Below are 13581 nucleotides of genomic sequence, written 5' to 3'. Positions count from 1 at the left end.
GACGCCATAGCCCATGTGCTGCACACAGCAGCATCACATCTGGACAAGAGGAAGGGGAACTATGTGAGAATGCTGTTCATCGACTACAGCTCAGCATTCAATACCATAGTCCCCTCCAAACTCATAGCCAAGCTCAGGGACCTGGGCTTGAACTATGACCTGTGCCAGTGGGTCCTGGACTTCCTGACGGGCAGACCCCAGGTGGTAAGAGCCGGCAACTGCACCTCCTCATCCATCACGCTCAACATAGGGGCCCCCCAGGGCTGTGTTCTGAGCCCCCTCCTCTACTCCCTGTACACACATGACTGCGTAGCACAGCGGAACAACAACACCATCATCAAATTTGCTGATGACACAGTAGTGGTGGGCCTGATCTCTGCCAACGACGAAAGGGCCTACCTGGAAGAGGTAGAGAACCTGTCACAGTGGTGTCAGGAGAACTGCCTCTCCCTGAACGTCAGCAAAACAAAAGAGATGATTGTGGACTTCAGGAGGTCGGGGGTCAAGGACTACAGCCCCCTCAGCATCGACGGGGCACCAGTTGAGAGAGTGAACAGTTTCAAGTACCTCGGAGCCCACATATCCGAGGACTTGACATGGACCACACACATTGACAGTGTTGTGAAGAAGGCACGACAACGCCTCTACTTCCTCAGGCGCCTAAGGAAGTTCCAAGTCAGTCAGAAGATCCTTAGGAACTTCTACTCATGTACAATAGAGAGCATCCTGACCGGCAACATCACCTCCTGGTTTGGGAATAGCACTGCACAAGACCGTAGCAGACTACAAAGAGTGACACGTTCAGCCGAACGCACAATTAGAGGGGGGCTTCCCACCCTCCAGAACATTTACAACAAGCGGTGCAAGGGGAAGGCTAAGAGAATTATTAAGGACTCGAGCCACCCGAACAACTGCCTCTTTGAACTGCTGCCGTCAGGCAAGCGATACCGGAGTCTTATGGCGAGCACAGAAAGACTCAGAAGGAGCTTCTATCCCCAGGCCATCAGGCTGCTAAACGAACAATAATCGCTAAACGAACAATAATCACTATGCAACAACCATCAAATGCACACAGCACACACACCCACACGCACACACACACTCACTCAAACAAACAACACACTGCAGCACCCACTCTCCACACTTTAGATCACACAAACACACTTACACTTTATATTTATTGATAAAGGATTTGCACTACAACTCGTACACCTACTGTGAATTGTACCTAAACTGCACCTCGTCCATTTATGCCTTGCACTATATAGTATTGTATATTAGTACACTGCACAGTATTGTATATTGTATGGTAACTACGTCTACGAACATTGTACATATGTCTAAACTGAACACTGTGACCTCTTTTTTTTCTTCTAATTTTTACTATGTTTTTATTTCATACTTATCTTGTCATGCACAGTCTCTGGAGCGCAACAGTAAGAAGCATTTTGTACAAAAGTATTCTGTACTTCTGTATGACAACTATTAAAGAAACTTGAAACTTGATATGTTATGTTGTCTGTTTAAGAAAGAGTGCAATAAATGTTTTATTGAAAAACTAAGAATCGTGAGAGAATCCTGATCTCAATTCTTAGGGAGAAAAATCATGATTCACATTTTAGCAAGAATCGTGCAGCTCTAGTTCCCACGAGTTAGGACAGCCGAAACCTGTCCAATCTTTCGCCACACACTTCTTCAACCATTATCTTCTAAAATGAAAAAAAAGTCTAACCCTTTACTGTCATGCACTTGTCCTAATATACTAACCTACACTGTAGCACTCAACACTTTAATGAACATTGTTACTCAGCTGATAGAGTTGTACCCTTCCTGATGACTTGTACAGAACTTGTAAGTCGCTTAGGATAAAAGCGTCAGCTAAATGACAAGATGTAAATGGACTAGACTGGCTTATATTTCATTAATGTAATTTGTTGTGGGGATTCAAACCTACAGCTTCTAATGTGAACTCACTACTGTTGTCATATAGAATCAATAATAATTTGAAAGTTATGGCAGAAAACATAATTAAAAAAAATATATATAGATCTCTACTTTTCCACAAGATTCAGACAGATCACATTATTTGTAATGAACGGTATGATAACGGTGCCGCTGTGTTTGTCAACCCGTCGCGTTCAAACACTGTATGGACTGGATGCGATGTATTTATCTTATCAGCCATTCTAGGACTAAGGGCAGAACCACCTGTTAAACCTCTATCAACACATACAGTAGTGCAACAACAAATCTAAAATGTATTACTTCAGACACTGGAGGATAAATAAGTAGGATGTATTGTAAATCAAGTCAGTTAGAGCCTGTACAGTATACAGTTGTATAAGGCTGGTATTGGGCTCTGATGATGATGATGACAACAGTGAATTCCTCAGGGGATAAGAATGAATTATAACGGAGCAGCGACTAAAAGCTGCGCAACAACAATTAACCGTTTCAACAGCGACGAAACAAACACGGTCTGCGTCACGCGGCAGAGTGTCATACAGAAGTTTACATATTAGCTGACTGAAAAGCACAACTCCGCATTGTTGCGATTTATCAAGTGTTTCTTTAACTTTCAGGAGTTCTTACCTTCTCACGCAGAAAAGCAGCAGAAACAGAAAAGCCTCTGAGAAACTTCCGCACGTTCGTCACGTGACCTACATTTCGTAGCTCCATTTCTGCAGACCCCTCTCTGATTGGCCACTGTTGCCCAATCGCGTGACGAGCTGTGTCTTTGCCCATTTCCGCGTCGAACAGCCTGCAAACTACCTGGCGTTCTATCGCCATGCTCTAAGACAAACTCTAACCTTAACCAACTTCGAAAGAGTGCCTAAGCTTAACCGTCGAAAGAACTTGCCGTCACGCTCTAAGACAAACTCTAACCTTAACCAACTTCGAAAGAGTGCCTAAGCTTAACCAGTGTAGAAACAGGCGTGGGCCAATCAGAGAGGGGTCTGCAGAAATGGACCTACGAAATGTAGAGACGCGGGAGTCTCGAGCATAGATATCTATAGAACACTAGATAGCTTGCCCACGCTGCCGGCCAATGGAGAGCGACGTCACTGAACCGCCGCCATCTTGCTCCAGTTAGCCTTGAGTGAGAGTGAGTGAGCTGCACAGACGAAAATACTCATAACTCGCTGAAATATTGACGGATTTACAAACGGTTTTGTTTATTACAAGCATTATTAACGTGGCTATGATTCAAGCGGTTTGTAAAAAAAAAAATCTTTAAAACTTTTTTTTTTAATAAGTATGCAGTATCATAACTACATCTTTGATGTTTATAGCAAACCAACCCGTTTGTAAATCCGTCAATATTTCAGCGAGTTATGAGTATTTTTGTCTGTGCAGCTCACTCACTCTCACTCAAGGCTAACTGGAGCAAGATGGCGGCGGTTCAGTGACGCTGGTGACTCCGCCTTAAGCTATCTAGTGTTCTATAGATATCTATGGTCTCGAGGGCGTGTATCACTTCCGCAACGGATTTAGGTTTCCGGGTTCGCCTGATTGGCCGCGACGGCCACGTGCCACACCGTGCACGCCCCCCGCGGCAGCGGCAGAGGCGGAAGCGGCAAGGCGCTGTGCGCTGCTGTGTTGACGCTCGCGGCGGAGTGGACTTGACCGCAGAATCTGCATATGGCTCGCTGATAACAAACTATCATTACACATGGGCAAAACAGAGTCCATTCTCTTCGGTTCAAATAACAAACTCAGCAAGACAGTGGGTGACAATATTGTCACAAGGAAAGATGAAATTACCTACCTGGGTTCCATCCTAGAGGCTAATCTCTCCTGTGACAAAATGGCATCCAATGTAATAAAAAAAGTCAACCAACGAACTCGATTCTTGTACCGGATCTCCTCTCTGGTAAACAAGAATACCCTGAAGACTCTGGCAGGAGCACTCATTCAGGGGTACTACGACTATGCTTGCACCTCATGGTACCAAAGCACCTCAAAGGCGCTAAAAACAAAATTACAAACATCTCAAAACAAACTGGTCAGACTACTGCTTGACCTTACTCCTAGAACCCACCTCACCCCTGCCCACTTTGACAACCTAGGATGGCTTAGAGTAGATGACAGAGTACAGCAACTTGCAATGGGCCTGGTCTACAAGATACACTACACGACCAAGGTACCCATGTACATGGCAAAATACTTCCCAAAGGTCAGTGAATACCACGATCACAACACCAGAGGGAGCTCCACAAATCATGTTAAACCCAGATTCGGCTCAAATAAGGGACTAAACACGTTTCGCAATTATGCCACATCAATGTGGAACGCCCTACCCAAAGCTGTAAAGGAATGTGGATCACTACCCACTTTCAAAACCTCTCTCAAGAGACACCTACGGGAGACTGCAATTCAACACTGGCCCCTGTAAATATCCTAACCCAACCCCCTCCAATGTACAGTCATTTACCTAGTATGGTTTTGTCAATAGTCCAATGTACAATTTTGTTTGTTTGTACAGAGTCTCCCCCCCCTCAATGTACAGTTTTGCTTGTTTATACAGTGTGCCCCCCCCCCCCCCCCAACCACCTCCAATGTAAATTACCCAGTATGGTTGTCAATATCCCAGTGTACCCAACCCCCCCCACCCAACCTCCTCCAATGTACAGTTTCTACGTCAAATGTATATACTCCCTTTTCTTGACTCCTTCTGTATCACAAACAGTACTGTATTTGCAAATCTGGTATGTCATAAATGTATAGATGTAGCAGTACTGACTATCTGTATGTCATGTATGTCATATATGTCCTGATGAATTGAAAATGGGGGACCCTGGTGGAAACAAGACGAAAGTCTTTCTCTGGTCTGCATCCCCTTAACAATTGTGTGTATTGAGCTGTACTGTATTGTACCCATTCTGCAATCTGTTAATAAAGTTTTCAATCAATCAATCAAACTTCCCCTTTCACATCGGTGCAGTCATCTAATAATATCGCGCCACGCTGCTTACTGTAAATTGTACCTCATCCGCGTCTGCTTTGCACTATAGCGTATTGTATATTAGTACATTGCATAGTATATTGTATATTGTATGGTAACAGTCTCTGGAGCGCGCCAGTAAGAAGCATTTGCACTGCAACTCGTACAACTTACTGTAAATTGTACCTCATCCCATTGCTGCTTTGCACTATAGCGTATTGTATATTAGTACATTGCATAGTATATTGTATGGTAACAGTCTCTGGAGCGCGCCAGTAAGAAGCATTTGCACTGCAACTCGTACACCTTACTGTAAATTGTACCTCATCCCATTGCTGCGTTGCACTATAGCGTATTGTATATTGCTACATTGCATAGTATATTGTATATTGTATGGTAACTCAGTTACTTCTATTCTGCATCGAACATTGTACATAATGCTATTTTATTTCATACTTATCTTGTCTAGCACAGTCTCTAACAGTAACAGTAAGAAGCATTTTGGATAAAAGTATTCTGTACTTCTGTATGACAACAATGTATGCCTTTCAAATGTTAAATGATAAATGATTAAATGATACACACTGAAATCTACGCTCTCTCTCATCCTGCTTTCCACAACGCGACAATATTATTAAACAGCAGCTCTGTCATTGAAGTGGGAAAAGTGAGCATTAGCTCTGTCATTGAAGTGGGAAAAGTGATTAAACAGCAACGTGTCTGCACTCAGAAGATGGCGCGACAATATTGCTCTGGCGTTGAAGTGGGAAAGCGGCAGTGAAACACAGCAGCGTGTAGCGGTGCCTTGCCGCTGCCGCCTCTGCCGCTGCCGCGGGGGCGTGCCACGGCGTGTCACGTGGCCGTCGCGGCCAATCAGGCGAACCCGGAAACCGAAATCCAACTAAATCCGTTGCGGAAGTGATACACGCGTCCCGAGGGCGTGTATCGCTTCCGCAACGGAATTCGGTTTCCTGGTTCCTCTGATTGGCCGCGACCCCCACGTGACCCGCCCCCCTATCCACCGCTCTGCCGCTGCCGCGGACTCGCGCGCTTCCTCAATTTATACGCATGGAAGTATTGACTGAATGAATGAATGAATGAATGAAAACTTTATTTAACAGATTGCAGAATGGGTACAATACAGTACGGCTCAATACACACAATTGTTAAGGGGATGCAGACCTGAGAAAGACGTTTGTCTTGTTTACATCAGGGTCCCCCATTTTCAATTCATATAGAATGACTGAATGAATGAATGAATGAAAACTTTATTTAACAGATTGCAGAATGGGTACAATACAGTACGGCTCAATACATACAATTGTTAAGGGGATGCAGACCTGAGAAAGACGTTTGTCTTGTTTCCATCAGGGTCCCCCGACTACGCCGTAACAAATCATTAAAAAATATACCGTTAACTGGAATATGTTGTGCCTTTACACATATGTTGGATTATGTAATTGGTTTGTCAGGACAAACAAATAAAAAAATCGCGATTTACCCGCTGGCTACGCCAACACACAGTGACTGCATGTTGATTGATTGATTGAATTGATTGATTGAAAACTTTATTAACAGATTGCAGAATGGGTACAATACAGTACAGCTCAATACACACAATTGTTAAGGGGATGCAGACCAGAGAAAGACTTTCGTCTTGTTTCCACCAGGGTCCCCCATTTTCAATTCATCAGGACATATATGACATACATGACATACAGATAGTCAGTACTGCTACATCTATACATTTATGACATACCAGATTTGCAAATACAGTACTGTTTGTGATACAGAAGGAGTCAAGAAAAGGGAGTATATACATTTGACGTAGAAACTGTACATTGGAGGAGGTTGGGTGGGGGGGGTTGGGTACACTGGGATATTGACAACCATACTGGGTAATTTACATTGGAGGTGGTTGGGGGGGGGGGGGGGGGGGGCACACTGTATAAACAAGCAAAACTGTACATTGAGGGGGGGGAGACTCTGTACAAACAAACAAAATTGTACATTGGACTATTGACAAAACCATACTAGGTAAATGACTGTACATTGGAGGGGGTTGGGTTAGGATATTTACAGGGGCCAGTGTTGAATTGCAGTCTCCCGTAGGTGTCTCTTGAGAGAGGTTTTGAAAGTGGGTAGTGATCCACATTCCTTTACAGCTTTGGGTAGGGCGTTCCACATTGATGTGGCATAATTGCGAAACGTGTTTAGTCCCTTATTTGAGCCGAATCTGGGTTTAACATGATTTGTGGAGCTCCCTCTGGTGTTGTGATCGTGGTATTCACTGACCTTTGGGAAGTATTTTGCCATGTACATGGGTACCTTGGTCGTGTAGTGTATCTTGTAGACCAGGCCCATTGCAAGTTGCTGTACTCTGTCATCTACTCTAAGCCATCCTAGGTTGTCAAAGTGGGCAGGGGTGAGGTGGGTTCTAGGAGTAAGGTCAAGCAGTAGTCTGACCAGTTTGTTTTGAGATGTTTGTAATTTTGTTTTTAGCGCCTTTGAGGTGCTTTGGTACCATGAGGTGCAAGCATAGTCGTAGTACCCCTGAATGAGTGCTCCTGCCAGAGTCTTCAGGATATTCTTGTTTACCAGAGAGGAGATCCGGTACAAGAATCGAGTTCGTTGGTTGACTTTTTTTATTACATTGGATGCCATTTTGTCACAGGAGAGATTAGCCTCTAGGATGGAACCCAGGTAGGTAATTTCATCTTTCCTTGTGACAATATTGTCACCCACTGTAACTGAGAAGCCGTCGGTCTTGCTGAGTTTGTTATTTGAACCGAAGAGAATGGACTCTGTTTTGCCCATGTGTAATGATAGTTTGTTATCAGCGAGCCATATGCAGATTCTGCCTAGTTCCGAGCTGAGGGTTTTTTCAACCTGTAACTTGTTCTTGTCAGAGACCAGCAGGGCTGAGTCGTCCGCAAACAGGAACAAGTTGCAGTCACAAGCTGACGACATGTCATTTGCATAAATTAGGAACAGTAGCGGTCCTAGTATGCTTCCTTGTGGAACACCACAGCTCACTGTGAGAGGGGGGGATAGGGTACCGTTTACCTCCACCATCTGTTCCCTCCCCTCAAGGTAGGATTGCATCCAGCTCACTGATAGACTATGTAGTCACTGTGTGTTGATGTTGTAGCCACCTCCTCCGCGGCAGGAATACTAAGCTCCCCCTTAAGCTCCAGGAGAGAGGGGAGAGGCTGAAAACCCGCAGTTCTTGCCCGCCTGATGGGAGCCGAATCCCCGCATCCGATTTGTCTGATGTCTTAAAAACTACTCAGTGAAAAACTACCAAGTGCCGGTAAATACCAGTGTAAGATAACAGTGTTTCCGTAGAATTTTAGTTGATCGTTATCAGTTATTTATTACCAATGTAATAAAAAAAGTCAACCAACGAACTCGATTCTTGTACCGGATCTCCTCTCTGGTAAACAAGAATACCCTGAAGACTCCAAAGCACCTCAAAGGCGCTAAAAACAAGATTACAAACATCTCAAAACAAACTGGTCAGACTACTACTTGACCTTACCCCTAGAACCCACCTCACCCCTGCCCACTTTGACAACCTAGGATGGCTTAGAGTAGACGACAGAGTACAGCAACTTGCAATGGGCCTGGTCTACAAGATACACTACACGACCAAGGTACCCATGTACATGTCAAAATACTTCCCAAAGGTCAGTGAATACCACGATCACAACACCAGAGGGAGCTCCACAAATCATGTTAAACCAAGATTCGGCTCAAACAAGGGACTAAACCCATTTCACAATTATGCCACATCAATGTGGAACGCCCTACCCAAAGCTGAATGTGAATGTGAATCACTACCCACTTTCAAAACCACTCTCAAAGAACACCTACGGGAGACTGCAATTCGAAACTGGCCCCTGTAAATGTCCTAACCCAACCCCCTCCAATGTACAGTAAATTACCTAGTATGGTTTTGTCAATATTCCAATGTACAGTTTTGCTTGTACAGTTGTACAGTGTCTGTACTGTATCTACAAAATGTATTTATGATTACGATGAGTTCAGAGTATATTTGAGGGGGTGAGTGAGTGTGTGTGTGTGTGTGTGTGTGTGTGTGTGTGTGTGTGTGTGTGTGTGTGTGTGTGTGTGTGTGTGTGTGTGTGTGTGTGTGTGTGTGTGTGTGTGTGTGTGTGTGTGTGAAAGAGAGAGAGAGAGAGAGCGCGAGAGAGAGAGAGAGAGAGAGAGAGAGAGAGAGAGAGAGAGAGAGAGAGAGAGAGAGAGAGAGAGAGAGAGAGAGAGAGAGAGAGAGAGAGAGAGAGAGAGAGAGAAAGAGAGAGAGAGAGAGAGAGAGAGAGAACTTAAATTTTCACCAAATATGACCAAAATGGTTCTAAAAAGAACTGTGTACCCCACCTTTAATAGAGATCTATAATTATTTAATGACTTGTTTTGATTTTGATACTGAATCATACAGAACGCCTGTCTGGTTTCTGTAATATCTCCTGTCCACCACTAGAGGGAGTCCATGACCACTGGTACACTGAATGTAACAGGGAAGAGGAATAAAAGAGAGTTAGTTCTGTTTAAGGAGAGATTGAAATTGTTTGGTTTCATCAGTGAAGGTTCTGTCAGGTCGTCTCTCCACCTGGAACATTACAACCTCTGGACCCCCTCTAAATACTACCTAGAAATAACCACACACACACACACACAGGCTACTTTTACACACACACACACACACACACACACACACACACACACACACACACACACACACACACACACACACACACACACACACACACACACACACACACACACACACACACACACACATGGACACAGATAATCTTGCACATACACTTATGTGCATGTTTATAGGCAAGCAGACAAGTAAACACACACACACATATACAAGAATTAGTAGTAGTAGTGGTGGTAGTAGTAGTAGTAGTAGTGGTAGTGGTGGTAGTAGTAGTAGTAGTAGTAGTAGTAGCCCTACCCAAAGCTGTAAAGGAATGTGAATCACTACCCACTTTCAAAAACACTCTCAAAAAACACCTAAGGGAGACTGCAACTCGAAACTGGCCCCTGTAATTGTCCGAACACAACCCCCTCCAATGTACAGTAAATTACCAAGTATGGTCTTGTCAATAATCCAATGTACAGTTTTGTTTGTACAGTTGTACAGTGTCCCCCACCCACCTCCTCCAACCCCCCCCCCCCCCCACCTACCCAATCCAATGTACAGTTTCTACGTCAAATGTATATACTTTTTTTTTTTTTTTTGACTCTTTTTGTATCACAAACAGTACTGTAATTGCAAATCTGGTATGTCATAAATGTATAGATGTAGCAGTACTGTCTATCTGTATGTCATGTATGATATATGTTACGATGAATTGAAAATGGGGGACCCTGATGTAAACAAGACGAAAGTCTTTCTCTGGTCTGCATCCCCTTAACAATTGTATGTATTGAGCTGTACTGTACTGTACCCATTCTGCAATATGTTAATAAAGTTTTCAATCAATCAATCAATCAATTCAATTTCAATCAGTAGTAGTAGTAGTAGTAGTAGTAGTAGTAGTAGTAGTAGTAGTAGTAGTAGTAGTAGTATAGTAGTAGTAGTAGTAGTAGTAGTAGTATAGAATAGTTTATGCGCCTCACTCTCCTGAACACGGCGTGACCCATAACTAATCGATCAGAACTAAATCGGCAGAGAAAAAGCCCATTTTAAAGCACCTATTCCGCATGGACATGCGCAGAGTGCCCATGGTGTCTGGACGACGCGAGATGACGCTCGAATGAATGTGGACTGTTCCATCAGAGGGGGGAGCTTCGACGGTGTAAGTGGCTACAGACCGCTGCACTTAAATATAAACATTAGTCTACCTGGAGACTCAATGAGGTAATTGTAGATGTCGCCATAAGACGCGTCTGGCCATTTAGTGGGATCATTTTTTCATGATCCTGTTCGGCTGAAAGGACACTGGCCACCGAAGCTCCCCCCTCTGATGGAACAGTCCACATTCATTCGAGCGTCATCTCGCGTCGTCCAGACTCCATGGGCACTCTGCGCATGTCCATGCGGAATAGGTGCTTTCAAATGGGCTTTTTCTCTGCCGATTTAGTTCTGATCGATTAGTTATGGGTCACGCCGTGTTCAGGAGAGTGAGGCGCATAAACGTCTATTCGATCATGTCTCTAGCACCCCCACAGCCGTATCGGCAACCACTTACATCACGGCTCTCGTCCACATTCATTCATATGCTCCCCCGCAATCTCCTCCCCGATTTCAATGTAACGTGGAAGTGTAGTGGTCTGTTCTATAGATATCTATGGTCTATACATTCATAAATTTTATTTACTCCGTTTTCCAGTGATAACAAGTTAATTTAACAAGATATGCAAATATACAGTACTGTTAAACAGAGATCCTAACAGAAATATACATACGAGGGGGAGGAACCTGTACATTAAGAGGGGGTGGATGGGAGGGGGGGTACATGACATACAGTAAGTATACAGTACCGTTACATTTGTGACATATACAAGATATGCAAATATACAGTACTGTTAAACAGAGATCCTAACAGAAAATAAATACATAGGGGGTGGGGTTTGGACATTTACGGGGGCCAGTTTCGAGTTGCAGCCTCCCGTAGGTGCTCTTTGAGAGCTCACTTTGTTTGCGCCGCCGGTAAAGCTGAAGCCTTGCTAACCGTCTTCTTAGATGACGCACACTAATGTGTATATTATCTGTAACAGCAAGGCATAAAGCTATTTCAGCCTGTGTCAGGCCTTGATTGAAGAGATATGTGACGCGTGATCAATTGATTGATTGATTGATTGATTGAAAAGTTTATTAACAGATTGCAGAATGGGTACAGTACAGTACAGCTCAATACATACAATTGTTAAGGGGATGCAGACCAGAGAAAGACTTTCGTCTTGTTTACATCAGGGTCCCCCATTTTCAATTCATCATAACATATATGACATACATGACATACAGATACTGCTACATCTATACATTTATGACATATCAGATTTGCAAATACAGTACTGTTTGTGATACAAAAGTGTCCAGAAAAAGAGTGTATATACATTTGACGTAGAAACTGTACATTGGAGGAGGTTGGGTGGGGTTGGGTGGGTGGGTGGGGGCTGTACATTGGAGGTGGGGGGGGGGGGGGGGGGGGGGGGTTGGGTAGGGGACACACACACATTGTACTCTGTACATTGGAATACTGACAAAGCCATACTTGGTCATTTACTGTACAACTAGGTTAGGACATTTGTAGGGGCCAGTTTCGAATTGCAGTCTCCCGTAGGTGTTTTTTGAGAGTGTTTTTGAAAGTGGGTAGTGATTCACATTCCTTTACAGCTTTGGGTAGGGCGTTCCACATTGATGTGGCATAATTGCGAAACGTGTTTAGTCCCTTGTTTGAGCCGAATCTGGGTTTAACATGATTTGTGGAGCTCCCTCTGGTGTTGTGATCGTGGTATTCACTGACCTTTGGGAAGTATTTTGACATGTACATGGGTACCTTGGTCGCGTAGTGTATTTTGTAGACCAGGCCCATTGCAAGTTGCTGTACTCTAAGCATGCTCATGCTGTACTCTAAGCCATCCTAGGTTGTCAAAGTGGGCAGGGGTAAGGTGGGTTCTAGGAGTCAGGTCAAGCAGTAGTCTGACCAGCTTGTTTTGAGATGTTTGTAATTTGTTTTTTAGTGCCTTTGAGGTGCTTTGGTACCATGAGGTGCAAGCATAGTCGTAGTACCCTTGAATGAGTGCTCCTGCTAGAGTCTTCAGGGTATTCTTGTTTACCAGAGAGGAGATCCGGTACAAGAATCGAGTTCGTTGGTTGACTTTTTTTATTACACTGGATGCCATTTTGTCACAGGAAAGATTAGCCTCTAGGATGGAACCCAGGTAGGTAATTTCATCTTTCCTTGTGACAATATTGTCACCCACTGTAACCGAGAAGCCGTCGGTCTTGCTGAGTTTGTTATTTGAACCAAAGAGAATGGACTCTGTTTTGCCCATGTGTAATGATAGTTTGTTGTCGGCGAGCCATATGCAGATTTTGCCTAGTTCCGAGCTGAGGGCTTTTTCAACCTGTAACTTGTTCTTGTCGGAGACCAGCAGGGCTGAGTCGTCCGCAAACAGGAACAAGTTGCAGTCACAAGCTGACGACATGTCATTTGCATAAATTAGGAATAGTAGCGGTCCTAGTATGCTTCCTATCCTCCTGCTCCTCTGACATTGCTACACTGAATGATGTTTCCTGCAGTGATTTAATATACTAGACCAGGGGTGTCCAACCTTTTTTGAACCAAGATCTACTTTTTTATTTACCACCTAGCCCGAGAGCTACCAGCCAAAATTGTATATTGTAAGCCATCATTTGAGGCTTTATAAAAGCAGCATAATGAACACAAATCTGTCAGTGCAGAGTCTGACCTCATCTTAAATAACAAACAGCATTGCTTGTTGTAGTTAACAAGGAGAGGAAGAGTTGATTTAGCAAAAACAATTTATTTTTTATTTTTTATAATCGAATTTTATTTCAAGATCTACTTGAAATCAGCCCGCGATCTACCTGTCGATCGCGATCGACTGGTTGGGCCCCACTGGACTATCGT

This window comes from Notolepis coatsorum (assembly GCF_963971535.1).
Source record: "Notolepis coatsorum genome assembly, chromosome: 1".
Classification (NCBI taxonomy): domain Eukaryota; kingdom Metazoa; phylum Chordata; class Actinopteri; order Aulopiformes; family Paralepididae; genus Notolepis; species Notolepis coatsorum.
The sequence above is the reverse complement of the archived record's forward strand: the minus strand, read 5'-3'. Positions refer to the sequence as shown.